Genomic DNA, 14,522 nt, shown 5'->3' with positions numbered 1-14,522 from the left:
GAATTCCAGCTTGGTCAGTCATACGATTTGACTGTGTCCCCACCCAAATCTGATCTCCGGTTGTAATAATCATATGTCAAGGGAGGGTCCTGGTGGGAGGTGATTGAATCATGGGAGTGGATATCCCCCTGCTGTTCTCGTGATAGTGAGTGAGTTCTCAAAAGATCTGGTTGTTTGAAAGTGTGTTGCACTTCCCCATTCATGCTCTCTTCTCTCTCCTGTCACCATGTAAGAGGTGCCTTGCTTCCCCTTTTGTTTCCGCCATGATTGTGTTTCCTGAGGCTTCCCCAGCCATGTGGCTGTGGAACTGTAGTCAATTAAACCTCTTTTCTATAGAAATTACCCAGTCGCAGGTAGCTCTTTATAGCAGTGTGAACATAGACTAACACAGTCTGAAAGGTCAAAGTGCATACTAAATAAAATAAAGCTTTATTCAGAAAGTTATTAAAATAACCTTAACACTTTAAAATCATAATTTTTCATTTAATCATACTGGTTTTATTATGAATCACAGTTAATTTCTGAAAAAAGTCTAATAACATAATTTCCAAACACTAAATTTAGTACAGTGAAATTAGATACAATTAATGTATTTAAGTGATTTGAAGAAATTAGCAATTTGTCAATTAACTCAAGAAAAATCAAGTTAAATGAGGATGACCTACACAACTGACCCTTTTTAAAAATAAATTATATTTTAACTTGTATCATAAATATTGGACCAATGATTCTATTTCCTATTGTTTGTAAAAGTAAATCGTTGGTTAAACCACATTAGCATGTTCATGTGCTGTGGTGTATAAAAAATGACCTTATAATCAAACTGTGCTTAGAGCCTATTGACAGTGGTGCAATTTATTTGACCAATTTGGTTATGTTTCTCAGTGAAACACATGAATAACTACATTTATTTAAAGGCAATATATTTTTAATATAGCACATTTAAATAATCTGGGAGTATATTTGATTCATAGCACCATTGCATAAAAAAATTATTAATTTTTCCTTCTTCAAAACTAAAAAGAAATCATAATATTCATTTTTATTGTGGACACCTCAGTTAGCTATTTCATCTTTGGATAAAACAGACAAGTATATTTTCACACCAGGACTTGCTTTCTCTCTTACTGTCTCTTTCTCTCTCTCTCTCTCTCACTCACTCTCTCTCTTTTACCTTCATTCATTCTGGGTCTCATTGTTTCTATCTTTCTTGTGTTATTTTTAAAGAAAAGAGACAAAAGATTAATTTTATTCATAAATCAATTTCAGTATGCTGGTACTAATTATAAAAACAACTTATGTAAATATAAGTTCATATGACATATAATACCAATAAATTATCTTTTTTTACATATTAATCAAGTACAAAAATAATTTTTTGGAATAAGAATATTTTCTATAGACAAAATTTTATTGTACTCAATAACTAATTAAATAACATCATGTTGAAATAATTAAAACTAATTTTATACACACACACACGTACATAAGAAGAGGTCTTTAAAAAGTTCACGAAAAATATATATTATGAAAAAGACTATGCATGGATTTCAAAATTTGTTTGCACCAAAATAAACTTACACTAACTTGTTGTAACATATCTTAACAAGATCCAGTTTGAGGTACTAAAAAAATAAAGCATCAGTTTGCAAAGAGCCCCCATCAGAGCAACATGAATTCTCCTAAAGTGGAAGCAAGAACAATCATCAAATTTATGGTGATGCTTGGGTGAAAAAATGATGAAATCATTGATGTTTGTGGAAAGTTTATGGGGTTAATGCCCTATATAAATCAGCAGTTTGCAAATGGACTCATTTTAAGAAGGGGTGAGATGATGTTGAAGATAAAGCCCACCATTACAGACCATCTAGAACAATTTGTAAGAAAAAAATTAATTTTCTTCTTGCCCATATGAAGAGGACTAATGATTAACGACAGAAATGATAGCCAACACTACAGACATCTTAACTGGTTCAGCTTACAGAATTCTGACCTAAAAATTAAAATTGAGCAAAATTTCCACTTGATAGGTGCCAAAACTGTTGTGCCCAGATCAGGTGAAGACAAGAGCAAAGCATTCAATGGAATTGCAAACAAGTGTGATCGAAACCCTGAAGCATTTCTTCAAAGCGTTCTACCAACAGATGGCTTTAACAGTATGATTCTGAAAACAACGCACAATAAAAACAACAGCTACCAAGAGGTGGTACAGTCATAACAAAAACAGATTATTAGTCAAGTACAAAGGTGATGGCGACAGTTTTGTGAGATGCTCAAGGTATTTTGCTTGTCTTTCTGGAGGACCAAAGGATGATAACATTTGCTTGTTGGGAGAGTGTTCTGGGAAATTTAGCCAAAGTATTAGCACAAAAACACCCTGGAAGGCTTCATTGGAGAGTGCTTCTCCACCGAAACAATGCTCCTGCTCATTCCTCTCATCAAACAAAGGTAATTTTGTAAGAGTTCTGATGGAAAGTCATTAGGCATTCACTTTACTGTCTTGATGTAGTGCCTTTTGACTTATTTTTGTTTCTTAATCTTACAAAATCTATAAAGGGCATCCATTTTTCTTCAAATAAAAACGTCACTGATATGATTAATTTCCCAGGACTCTCTGGTCTTTAGGGATGGACTAACTGGTTGGTATCATCACTTACAAAACTGTCTTGAATGTGATAGAGACCATGTTGAAAACTAAAATTTGTATTTATTATTTTTGTGTTTTAATACAATTTTTCTCTAAACTTTAAATCTCCTTATATACATACATATGTACATATTTTAGCAATTTGTCAATGAATTTTAAAAAGTTATTAAAATATTCTTATTAGCACTTTAAAATCACAATTTTTGTGATTTTATATTTTTGTTTAGACTATAACACCCCACACTGCTAAAATATGTCGTTGATTTTTAAAGAAATATTAATAAAAATATTATAGTAGATTAAATAATGTTAAAAAGGTAACATTTTAAGTTTCATTTAACCCGAGCATTTTGGCATAAATATATATTATATAAATATATATGTTACATATGTGCAATCTCATATTAATTACACATTATGATATATAATTATCTATTATTAATGTAAGAGATTAGATACATATAATATATATTATATATCATACATATAATCAATATATAGTAAATATATAAATATATTTATTATATAGTCTTATATTTATAGTATATTAATTATATATCATAATCAATATATTATATATTATATATATAAAATTATACCAAAACTTTTAAGTGTTAAATAAGAATAAATGAATCCTGTATGAAAACATAGGTAGTTAATATTCCGTATATCAATAATAAAATATATTATTCATTATCAAAAGGTATTTTATGTCTTTTCTAATGTAAAATTATTAGCTTTCAATAAGTAATTCAATACAAATTTTTAGGAAAAGAGTTTTTATTGTTTCCGCTAAAAATATAGTGTGATTTTCACTATTACTTCTCATCTGGATTTGAAGGAGAAACAGAGTATGCTAAACTTGAGTCAGAATATGTTAACCTGAAGCACTGTGGTTTGGAGGAGAATAAAGAATAACTTGCATATACAAAACTATTGTAAAAGGATATTGAAACTGATAGCATTAGGCTGTTAAGTGTATGTTTAAAAAGTAGAAATGATTAGCCAGGCACGGTGACTCAGGCCTGTAACCCCAGCACTCTGGGAGGCCGAGGTGGGCGTATAACCTGAGGTCAGAAGTTCAAGACCAGCCTGACTAACATGGAGAAACCCTGTCTCTACTGAAAATACAAAAATTAGCTGGGGACAGTGCCACATCCCTGTAATCCCAGCTACTTGGGAGGCTGAAGCAGGAGAATCACTTTAACCCGGGAGGCGGCTGTTGCGGTGAGCCGAAATTATGCCATTGCACTCCAGCTTGGGCAACAAGAGAGAAACTCTGTCTTAAAAAAAAAAAAAAAGAAAAAATGATTTACATGTTTATTATAATTCAAGACTTTTTCTGATAGGTTATGCATCATAGAAATAATCTTCATTTTCACTTAGGTCTTCTATGATGTGGTGAGGAGAAGAAGCATTATAGCATATAAAATGTAAGCACAGGCTGCAGTTGAAAATTATCAGAGTTCAGATCTCAGCTTTTCTACTTAGTAGCTTTGGGATCATGAACAAATTCTTAACATATCTTCGGAAAGGTCTCATGATTTACTGCTCTGCTGTTGCCACATTGATATTCTTAATAATACTTGAAAGATGGCCGAATAGGTACAGCTCCGGTCTACAGCTCCCAGCATGAGCGACACAGAAGATGGGTGATTTCTGCATTTCCGTTTCAGGTACCAGGTTCATCTCACTAGGGAGTGCCAAACAGTGGGTGCAGGACAGTTGGTGCAGCACACTGTGCACGAGCCGAAGCAGGGCAAGGCATTGCCTCACGCGGGAAGCGCAAGGGGTCAGGGAGTTCCCTTTCCTAGTCAAAGAAAGGGGTAACAGACGGCACCTGGAAAATCGGGTCAGTCCCACCCTAATACTGCGCTTTTCCAACGGGCCTGGAAAACGGCACACCAGGAGATTGTGTCCCGCACCTGGCTAGGAGGGTCCTATGCCCACAGAGTCTCACTGATTGCTAGCACAGCAGTCTGAGATCAAACTGCAAAGTGGCAGTGAGGCTGGGGGAGGGGTGCCCGCCATTGCCCAGGCTTGCTTAGGTAAACAAAGCAGCCAGGAAGCTCGAACTGGGTGGAGCCTACCATAGCTCAAGGAGGCCTGCCTGCCTCTGTAGGCTCCACCTCTGGGGGCAGGGCACAGACAAACAAAAATTCAGCAGGAACCTCTGCAGACTTAAATGTCCCTGTCTGACTGACAGCTTTGAAGAGAGTAGTGGTTCTCCCAGCACGCAGCTGGAGATCTGAGAATGGACAGACTGCCTCCTAAAGTGGGTCCCTAGCCCCCGAGCAGCCTAACTTAACTGGGAGACACCCCCCAGTAGGGACAGACTGACACCTCACTCGGCCAGGTACTCCTCTGAGACAAAACTTCCAGAGGAACTATCAGACAGCTGAATTTGTGGTCTCACGAAAATCCGCTGTTCTGCAGCCACCGCTGCTGACACCCAGCCAAACAGAGTCTGAAGTGGACCTCTAGCAAACTCCAACAGACCTGCAGCTGATGGTCCTGTCTGGGAGAAGGAAAACTAACAAACAGAAAGGACATCCACACCAAAAACCCATCTGTACCTCACCATCATCAAAGACAAAAAGTAGATAAAACCACAAAGATGGGGAAAAAACAGAGCAGAAAAACTGGAAACTCTAAAAAGCAGAGCACCTCTCCTCCTCCAAAGGAACGCAGTTCCTCACCAGCAATGGAACAAAGCTGGACAGAGAATGACTTTGACGAGTTGAGAGAAGAAGGCTTCAGACGATCAAACTACTCCGAGCTACAGGAGGAAATTCAAAACAATAGCAAAGAAGTTAAAAACTTTGAAAAAAAATTAGATGAATGGATAACTAGAATAACCAATGCAGAGAAGGGCTTAAAGGAGCTGATGGAGCTGAAAGCCAAGTTTCGAGAACTACGCGAAGATTGCAGAAGCCTCGGTAGCCGATGCGATCAACTGGAAGAAAGGGTATCAGTGATGGAAGATGAAATGAATGAAATCAAGTGAGAAGGGAAGTTTAAAGAAAAAAGCATAAAAAGAAACGAAGAAAGCCTCCAAGAAATTTGGGACTATGTGAAAAGACCAAACCTACGTCTGATTGGTGTACCTGAAAATGACAGGGAGAATGCAACCAAGTTGGAAAACACTCTGCAAGATATTATCCAGGAGAACTTCCCCAATCTAGCAAGGAAGGCCAACATTCAGATTCAGGAAATACAGAGAACGCCACAAAGATACTCCTCGAGAAGAGCAACTCCAAGACACATAATTGTCAGATTCACCGAAGTTGAAATGAAGAAAAAATGTTAAGGGCGGCCAGAGAGAAAGTTTGGGTTACCCACAAAGGGAAGCCCATCAGACTAACAGCTGATCTCTCGGCAGAAACTCTACAAGCCAGAAGAGAGTGGGGGCCAATATTCAACATACTTAAAGAAAAGAATTTTCAACCCAGAATTTCATATCCAGCCAAACTAAGCTTCATAAGTGAAGGAGAAATAAAATACTTTACAGACAAGCAAATGCTGAGTGATTTTGTCACCACCAGGCCTGCCCTAAAAGAGCTCCTGAAGGGAGCACTAAACATAGAAAGGAACAACCAGTACCAGCCCCTGCAAAAACATGCCAAATTGTAAAGACCATCGAGGCTAGGAAGAAACTGCATCAACTAATGAGCAAAATAAACAACTAACATCATAATGACAGGATCAAATTCACACATAACAATATTAACTTTCGATGTAAATGGGCTAAATGCTCCAATTAAAAGACGCAGACTGGCAAACTGCATAAGGAGTCAAGACCCATCAGTGTGCTGTATTTAGGAAACCCATCTCATATGCAGAGACACACACAGACTCAAAACAAAGGGATGGAGGAAGATCTATCAAGCAAATGGAAAACAAAAAAAGGCAGGGGTTGCAATCCAATCCTAGTCTCCGATAAAATAGACTTTAAACCAACAAAGATCAAAAGAGACAAAGAAGGCCATTACATAATGGTTAAGGGATCAATTCAACAAGAAGAGCTAACTATCCTAAATATATATGCGCCCAACACAGGATCACCCAGATTCATAAAGCAAGTCCTGAGTGACCTACAAAGGGACTTAAACTCCCACACAATAATAATGGGAGATTTTAACACCCCACTGTCAACATTAGACAGATCAATGAGACAGAAAGTTAACAAGGATATCCAGGAATTGAACTCAGCTCTGCACAAAGTGGATCTAATAGACATCTACAGACTTCTCCACCCCAAATCAACAGAATATATATTTTTTTCAGCACCACACTACACCTATTCAAAAATTGACCACATAGTTGGAAGTAAAGCTCTCCTCAGCAAATGTAAAATAACAGAAATTATAACAAACTGTCTCTCAGACCACAGTGCAATCAAACTAGAACTCAGTATTAAGAAACACTCAAAACCGCTCAACTACATGGAAACTGAACAACCTGCTCCTGAATGACTATTGGGTACATAATGAAATGAAGGCAGAAATAAAGATGTTCTTTGAAACCAACGAGAACAAAGACACAACAAACCAGAATCTCTAGGACACATTCAAAGCGGTGTGTAGAGGGAAATTTATAGCACTAAATGCCCACAAGAGAAAGCAGGAAAGATCCAAAATTGACACCCTAACATCACAATTAAAAGAACTAGAAAAGCAAGAGCAAACACATTCAAAAGCTAGCAGAAGGCTAGAAATAACTAAAATCAGAGCAGAACTGAAGGAAATAAAAACACAAAAAGTCCTTCAAAAAATTAATGAATCCAGGAGGTGGTTTTTTGAAAAGATCAACAAAATTGATAGACCGCTGGCAAGACTAATAAAGAAGAAAAGAGAGAAGAATCAAATAGATGCAATAAAAAATGAAAAAGGGGATATCACCACTGATCCCACAGTAATACAATCTACCATCAGAGAATACTACAAACACCTCTATGCAAATAAACTAGAAAATCTAGAAGAAATGGATAAATTCCTCGACAAATACACCCTCCCAAGACTAAACCAGGAAGAAGTTGAATCTCTGAATAGACCAATAACAGGTTCTGAAATTGTGGCAATAATCAATAGCTTACCAACCAAAAAGAGTCCAGGACCTGATGGATTCACAGCCGAATTCTACCAGAGGTACAAGGAGGAACTGGTACCATTCCTTCTGAAACTATTCCAATTGATAGAAAAAGAGGGAATCCTCCCTAACACATTTTATGAGGCCAGCATCGTCCTGATACCAAAGTCTGGCAGAGACATAACCAAAAAAGAGAATTTCACACCAATATCCTTGATGAACATTGATGCAAAAATCCTCAATAAAATACTGGCAAACTGAATCCAGCAGCACATCAAAAAGCTTATACACCATGATCAAGTGGGCTTCATCTCTGGGATGCAAGGCTGGTTCAACATATGCAAATCAATAAACGTAATCCAGCATGTAAACAGATCCAAAGACAAAAAACACATGATTATCTCAATAGATGCAGAAAAGGCCTTTGACAAAATTCAACAACCCTTCATGCTAAAAACTCTCAATTAATTAGGTATTGATGGGACGTATCTCAAAATAATAAGAGCTATCTATGACAAACCCACAGCCGATATCATACTGAATGGGCCAAAAACTGGAAGCATTCCCTTTGAAAACTGGCACAAGACAGGGATGCCCTCTCTCACCACTCCTATTCAACATAGTGCTGGAAGTTCTGGCCAGGGCAATCAGGCAGGAGAAGGAAATAAAGGGTATTCAATTAGGAAAAGAGGAAGTCAAATTGTCCCTGTTTGCAGATGACATGATTGTATATCTAGAAAACCCCATTGTCTCAGCCCAAAATCTCCTTAAGCTGATTAGCAACTTCAGCAAAGTCTCAGGATACAAAATCAGTGTACAAAAATCACAAGCATTCTTGTACACCAATCACACACAAACAGAGAGCCAAATCATAAGTGAACTCCCATTCACAATTGCTTCAAAGAGAATAAAATACCTAGGAATCCAACTTACAAGGGATGTGAAGGACCTCTTCAAGGAGAACTACAAACCACTGCTCAATGAAATAAAAGAGGATATAAACAAATGGAAGAACACTCCATGCTCATGGGTTGGAAGAATCAATATTGTGAAAATGGCCATACTGCCCAAGGTAATTTATAGATTCAATGCCATCCCCATCAAGCTACCAATGACTTTCTTCACAGAATTGGAAAAAACTACTTTAAAGTTCATATGGAACCAAAAAAGAGCCCGCATCGCCAAGTCAATCCTAAGCCAAAAGAACAAAGATGGAGGCATCATGCTACCTGACTTCAAACTATACTACAAGGCTACAGTAACCAAAACAGCATGGTACTGGTATCACAACAGAGACATAGATCAATGGAACAGAACAGAGCCCTCAGAAATAATGCCACATATCTACAACTATCTGATCTCTGACAAACCTGACAAAAACAAGAAATGGGGAAAGGATTCCCTATTTAATAAATGGTGCTGGGAAAACTGGCTAGCCATATGTAGAAAGCTGAAACTGGATCCCTTCCTCACACCTTATACAAAAATTAATTCAAGATGGATTAAAGACTTACATGTCAGAACTAAAACCATAAAAACCCTAGAAGAAAACCTAGGCAATACCATTCAGGACATAGGCGTGGGCAAGGACTTCATGTCTAAAACACTGAAAGCAATGGCAACAAAAGCCAAAATTGACAAATGGGATCTAATTAAACTAAAGAGCTTCTGCACAGCAAAAGAAACTACCATCAGAGTGAACAGGCAACCTACAGAATGGGAGAAAATTTTCACAATCTACTCATCTGACAAAGGGCTAATATCTAGAATCTACAATGAACTCAAACAAATTTACAAGAAAAAAACAAACAACCCCATCAAAAAGTGGGCAGAGGACATGAACAGACACTTCTCAAAAGAAGACATTTATGCAGCCAAAAAACACATGAAGAAATGCTCATCATCACTGGCCATCAGAGAAATGCAAATCAAAACCACAATGAGATACCATCTCACACCAGTTACAATGGCAATCATTAAAAAGTCAGGAAACAACATGTGCTAGAGAGGATGTGGAGAAATAGGAACACTTTTACACTCTTCTTGGGACTGTAAACTAGTTCAACCATTGTGGAAGTCAGTGTGGCAATTCCTCAGGGATCTAGAACTAGAAATACCATTTGACCCAGCCATCCCATTACTGGGTATATACCCAAAGGATTATAAATCATGCTGCTATAAAGACACATGCACACGTATGTTTATTGCGGCACTATTCACAACAGCAAAGACTTAGAACCAACCCAAATGTCCAACAACGATAGACTGGATTAAGAAAATGTGGCACATATACAGCATGGAATACTATGCAGCCATAAAAAATGATGAGTTCATGTCCTTTGTAGGGACATGGATGAAACTGGAAATCATCATTCTCAGTACACTATCGCAAGGACAAAAAACCAAACACCACATGTTCTCACTCATAGGTGAGAATTGAACAATGAGAACACATGGACACAGGTATGGGAACATCACACTCTGGGGACTGTTGTGGGGCGAGGGGGGAGGGACAGCATTAGGAGATATACCTAATGCTAAATGATGAGTTAATGGGTGCAGCACACCAACATGGCACATGGATACATATGTAACAAACCTGCACATTGTGCACATGTACCCTAAAACTTAAAGTATAATAATAATAATAATAAAAAGAATTTAGGCATTCATTTTCACTATGATGCTGAATAAATTTGGAAAAAATACATGAGTATTAATTTTACTATGCAAACTACAATATAAAAAAGTATCTGCTATAGAAAGTGAATGGACTACATTTTAAGTGGAAAAATATGCTAAGCACCCTCATCCCAGTTTTCTAAGTTATGGGTCATTTTGATACTTAAAAAATTGTTTCTATATTTAGGGAAATAAATCAGTTTGCTGGAAATATTAAAAAAGTAGATGTATTGAGTTGCCTTACAGAATGGCAGAATATGAACTAATTATTACTCAATTGTCCTTTTGTATCAATAAATTAATATAGTTTTATGATAAATGATAATTTTTATGATTTAATGATAATTTTTTTTTTTTTTTGAGATGGAGTCTGGCTCTGTCGCCCAGGCTGGAGTGCAGTGGTGTAATCTTGGCTCACTACAAGCTCAGCCTCCCGGGTTCACGCCATTCTCCTGCCTCAGCCTCCCGAGTAGCTCCCACCACTGTGCCCGGCTAATTTTTTGTATTTTTAGTAGAGACGGGGTTTCACCATGTTAGTCAGGATGGTCTCCATCTCCTGACCTCGTGATCCGCCCGCCTCAGCCTCCCAGAGTGCTGGGATTACAGGCGTGAGCCACCGCACCCGGCCTGAGATTTAATGATAATTTTTAAATTTCCCAACTCTGGTGTCATAATAGAATAGTCATCATCTAGGTTAAAGTGTTGGTTAGGATTTATGTTTTTCACATAATATTATGGACTTCATGGATTATTTGAGGAATACAGAGCCAATTTATTCTTAATAGCCCAGAATTGACTTCAATTATGCCAGAACATATGAGAGAGATTTTGCTTTGACCAAATTATTTTTATGTGCCAAATAATTGCTTTAATTAAGTGCCGATTTAGGTCATGATTTTCAATTTCCTTGATATAACATACAACAAGAAATAACTTTATGAAAACTATTATTCTTTTTGCTTTAGTGATACATTGACAGTATAAATTCTGATATTCCATGAATCCAGTATGAAGGCCTATGTAAAAATGTTTTTCATGGCTAAATATCTGTATAACCATATATTTCCTGTAAGGCAATATTATGGTTTATTCTTCCAAATGATGTATGTTGTCAACTCTTGACAGTTGACAGTTTTTTAGTTGTAAACATAGTATCAGGAGCTAACAAGATATGAATAAAATTAGGTAGAAATATAAAAAATAAATTATTTTACAGTATTATCCAATAGAGAATGTTTTGTGTATCTTCTCATTGTGAAAGAAGTATCCTGAAATTTGACATTTCTTTTTTGCCTGCTCTCTTAAAATACTTGAGAAAAAAATTCCCCCAAATCTAAAAAAATAAAGTTGTTTGTGTAACATAACTTTTTTGGGGGACAATCCAAATATTTCAGTGTTCTCTCCTCCTGTCACCTGGTAACAGTGGAAGAGGCTAGTCCCACATATGGAGGCCTTTTGACAGCCTAGGGCTAGAGGAAATTAGTTTTCTTACTTCTAAAGATAAATGCAGTTTGCAAGAAGAGCTATACTGGAATGTTGAGGTCAAAAAGGTAAGGGACACAGTAGAATATTCAAAACTGAAGGAGATGAGAATCCTGTAGCAAAGCGAGTATAAAGAACTAGGAATGTCAAGGATAATCAAATAGTGCCAATGGAGAGCAAGAGAAATTACGAATGAGAATTCTTTTCTTTTGATCAACCAGTAATAAGGCACCCTGACACAGTCTTGTTTTGCTTAGCCAGTAGTATGATTTGATTTGATTAATGCAAAGACTTCTTGTTTTATATTTTTAGAGATTGTGTTTGGCTTCTTTTTTTTCTATCAGGGCTTTGAAGAAGGGCACATACTCCCCTTCAAAAGAACAATTATCCTATTTCAAAACATGCAGCATATTTTTGCATATATCTTTTTTGAGATGGAGTCTCACTCTGTGGCCCAGGCTGGCGTGCAGTGATGCAACCTTGGCTCACTGCAACCTCTGCCTCCTGGGTTCAAGTGATTCTCCTGCCTCAGCCTCCCAAGTAGCTGGGATTGCAGGTGCCCACCACCAGGCATGGCTAATTTTTTTTTTTTTTTGTATTTTTAGTAGAGACAGGGTGTCACCATGTTGGCCAGGCTGTTCTCAAACTCCTGAAAACCTAGACAATACAATTCAGCACATAGGCTTGGACAAAGACTTCATGACTAAAATACCAAAAGCAATGGCAACAAAAGCCAAAATTGACAAACGGGATCTAATTAAAACTAATGAGCTTCTGCACAGCAATAAAACTATCATCAGAGTGAACAGGCAACATACAGAATGGGAGAAAATTTTTGCAATCTATCCATCTGACAAAGGACCAATGTCCAGAATCTACAAGAAACTTCAACAAATTTACAACATAAAACAAACCACCCCATCAAAAAGTTGGCAACAGACACTTCTCAAAAGAAGTGAACAGACACTTCTCAAAAGAAGACATTTATGCAGCCAACAAACATATGATAAAAAGCTCATTATCACTGGTCATTAGAGAAGTGCAAATCAAAACCACAATGAGATACCATCTCATGCCATTTAGAATGGATCATTAAAAAGTCAGGAAACAACAGATGCTGGAGAGGATGTGGAGAAATAGGAACGCTTTTCCACTGTTTGTGGGAATGTAAATTAGTTCAACCATTGTGGAAAACATTGTGGCGATTCCTCAACAATCTAAAACCAGAAATACCATTTGACCCAGCAATCCCATTACTGGGTATATACCCAAAGGATTATAAATCATTCTACTATAAAGACACAAGCACACGTATGTTTATTGCAACAGTGTTCACAATAGCAAAGACTTGGAACCAACCCAAATGTCCATCAGTGATAGACTGGATAAAGAAAATGTGGCACATATACACCATGGAATACTATGCAGCCATAAAAAAGGATGAGTTCATGTTCTTTGCAGGGACATGGATGAAGCTGGAAACCATCACTCTCAGCAAACCAATACAAGAACAGAAAAGCAAACACCACATGTTCTCACTCACAAGTGGGAGTTAAACAGTTTGAATCTTTTAACACTAGTACTATTTTAAAGATGCTAAATCATAGTGATGCTTAGTACCTCTACAGTCTTTAAACTCTAAGGTCACCTAGATAACGCAGTTAACTGTTAATTTTGCAAGCTGTAGGAGTCTCCATTATGGTCTTCTCTACATGGCACAGCCAGGGCTATGTTCCCTTATATAGCTAGAGAGTATTCTCAACCAGAGAAGAGTCATGTTTGCCACCTATATTCTTTGAATGAATAATATTAAAAGTATGTTTATTTTATAAAATGATATATAATAGATACTATTTATTAAACGTGATAATAAAGATATGTTAAGTTCATAATTCAGGGGTACGAGAGTACCATCTTGGCAATATTCCATTTGGAAAGGAAGGACAGTCATTTTTAAAGTCAACATTGTTGTCCTCCAGTCTGTATTTGTTTGAAAACTGCCATTCACTATATGCATTTAGTCAATCAGTTGTTGGTGACTGAATAATATTTATGGGACATCTTATGTCTGTTAGTTTCTGATACATTGCTGAATAAAATTTAATTTCTGCCTTCAAAAACCTTTCATACTATAATAGCCTGTTAAGACAGATATAATTACATGTATACATATAACATTAGTATACATGTAATACTAGAATTATAGGCAAATTATAGAACGTGTATATTAAGGTAAAAAATTGTAGCAACAAATTTTCATAGAGAGGATAATTTCTGAGCTGAGTTGACAGAATACATGGAAGGTCCTTAAGCTGAAAAAATAAAGGATCTTGTTTAAATCGCAAAAATAAATGTACATTTAGAGAGGTGTGAAGCTTCATGATTTATTTGGGAAAGGCATAATACTGGGGAAGTATTAACAACTCTATAATCCCAGAATGCAAGTTCATGTGTAAGAAAAGGTGGAAGTTGATGAAAAATAGCAAAATAAGAAAGTGGATTAATAAATAGAGACTACATCACAATTATTCCATCTCATATTGTTTGAAACCAGGCATAGAAATTCTAGACAATGAAGACAGTGAACTCTGCTTGCTCAACCATTACTTCTTTGCTCATGTCA

Source organism: Hylobates moloch, unplaced genomic scaffold (genome assembly GCF_009828535.3).
Source record: "Hylobates moloch isolate HMO894 unplaced genomic scaffold, HMol_V3 SCAFFOLD_4, whole genome shotgun sequence".
In the NCBI taxonomy this organism is placed as follows: domain Eukaryota; kingdom Metazoa; phylum Chordata; class Mammalia; order Primates; family Hylobatidae; genus Hylobates; species Hylobates moloch.
Note: the sequence above shows the minus strand (reverse complement) of the source record.